Source organism: Pinus tabuliformis, chromosome 4_2 (assembly GCF_031772625.1).
Source record: "Pinus tabuliformis cultivar Carrire ecotype Pingquan chromosome 4_2, CPIR1, whole genome shotgun sequence".
Classification (NCBI taxonomy): Eukaryota; Viridiplantae; Streptophyta; class Pinopsida; order Pinales; family Pinaceae; genus Pinus; species Pinus tabuliformis.
This window is the reverse complement of record NC_142304.1, coordinates 801,094,245-801,096,810: the sequence shown is the minus strand read 5'-3', so window position 1 is coordinate 801,096,810 and position 2,566 is coordinate 801,094,245.

Here is a 2,566-nt window from a genome sequence, read left to right as displayed (position 1 = left end):
GGGATACAAAATAACAGACTGGACATGGGTTATAGCGAAGATGGAGAAAAGACTCAATATCTGGTACTAAAAATATCTATCCAGGGCAGGTAGACTTATCCTCATCAAGACTGTTCTAGAGGCTACACCGGTCTATTGGATGTCGTTGGCATGGATCCCCAGAGGTATACTCTCAAGGATACAGGCACTTTGTTGCAGATTCCTTTGGAAGGGAAAACAGATAGGAAGAATTTATGCTTGGGTCAAATGGGATACACTTAACCTTCCAAAGAAATGGGGTGGATGGGGCATCAAGAAATTGGAATACTTTTCCTCGGCCCTGGCAGCAAAACTTGGATGCAAACTTATATCGTCTAATAGCTTATGGACCAAGGTGGTGGTCTCCAAATACATTTCCCCTCTCAATGTGATGGATTGGTTAAGGCAGCCACGCAGATACTCCTCTGGGATGTCAATTATATGGAAGGTTGTTCTTAAATCCTTGGACATCATCAGAGCTGGCATCAAATGGAAATTCCAATCCGGTTCGGCTATTAGGATAGGACAGGACCCCTGGATCAGTTGTGGGGATGGCCACAGACTACCTATTGAGATCATAAATCATCTCAGTACAATGAATATCACTCATATCAATCACATAGGAGATTCTAAGCACTCCACCCTTTTCCAACAAGCTTGGAAATCAGCCCAGAACTTAAATATTACTCAGCAGTGGGCGTAGATCTAGAAGGACTACATTGGGGCTCTCACTGTTGCCCACATCCGATTAGGGGATGGCGAAGACAAGATCATCTAGGCACTATCGAAATTTGGGTCTTACACACCCAAGGAGGGCTACCTGGTATTAGCTAATGCTCGAAGACCACAAGTCCTTTATTCACACCACGTGAATTGTACTGCAGTACCTTGAGGGTCATTATCATTATCGGTGATTCCTCTCGCGCTTGTTAACAGTTTACATCATTGACTGGTAATCAAGCAATGTCTTTCCATGTTCGACTTCAGAACATTTCTCACATGGATCGACTTGTACTTAGAGTGAACATCGAACGAGATTGAAGACCCCGGATCTAGTTTCATCCATCCAGGCTGCGATATATATTCAGGAAAGATAAAGACATTGACATGTACATCATTGTAGCAGATAATCATCCTACCAAAAGGATGATGATTTCATCAAAATCATCAGTCTACCATCAGACGATTGTCTGTTCTATGTACAGAAAAATGAATTTATAAAGCTGAGCATGGGAATGCCCGCCTCAGCCAGATCATGAAAGCAGTATGAAAAATAATGTATTATATTGTATCTTATTACAGGTCTCCTCCCAGCATTAGAAGAACTTCGAATCCTCCTAATAAAGCATTTCACCCGATAAACAGCCTCATACTTTAGGGGGCAACTGTTATAGACATTTTTGTGCCTTACAGCATTGAGCATGAAATGTCAATAATCCAAGGGATCCAAAGTCCCTAAATGAGTTGTTCCTACCCCTAAAGGAACAAGGTCAACCAATGACAGCTTCTCCCAGAAGTTCTCCACCAAAAACCACTCAGAAATGGTCAAATCAGGATCAATTCAATAGCTCCACTAGCTGTCTGCGCTGAAATGCAAAGTCTGCACTGGCTAGGTGCACTGCAACGCAGGTAGAAGCACTACCAGGGTGCGCTGAGCGGGAATTGACAAATGGCAAGTTCATTCAACGAGGTGTAAAGACCCTGGAAGCTTCCAGAATCTTCCTCAATGACACTTGCCTCAATGAATTCGACTAGTGATGAGTAAGAGGTTCTCAACCTCCAAGTGGAAGCAAGAACTGACAGAGAGAAGCCACAAGTCAAAACATGAGCTGACTCATCCTCTCTGCTCACATCTATATATGGATCTCTCACCCAGAGGTTCAGGAGGCTGGAATTTTGTATTTGCAGAGAATCATTGTTGGTTTGAGATTGAGATTAGTACATTGGGTGATTTATGCTTTGTTGGAGGAGAGGAAGGGATTCTTTTGCTGGGAGGTAGATGCTGGATCGGGACTCACTTGGTTGTATCTCCTCTTGAACCTTGTTTATCATATCAATAAAGCTGCTTGAGTTTCTCCTATATGCTTGTATTTCAATGATGTTTTGTTATATTTGCATATTTAGTTTACATCTGATCCTAAACTAGTTATGAATGTGAATCTATGTCTTTCGTGTAGTTTTCCTCTCTTGTGATCTTGCAGGAACTGTGTGAAGCTGGACCAGTGAAAGAGCAGGCAGCGGGAAGCGAACGAAAGAGAGAGTGATTGGATCGACAAACTAGCGAAAGACACCGGTTAGTTAGATCCTTCTTTCTCTATTTGCATCTCATAAAGAAGAATACTCAGATAGCTTTCCTTGTTTGTTGCTAAGGCACTATCACCTCTTAGAGTGGGATAGGGGCATTCCGTATTGGATACTTTTCCCAACAACACTGTGCATTTCAACATGTAAAGCAAGGATTTGTTGAGCTTATGCAAGAGCTCTCTGTAGTTTCACGGTGATCTATTGGTCTTGGACTTTTAAATGTCGGGATCTAAATATTGCAATG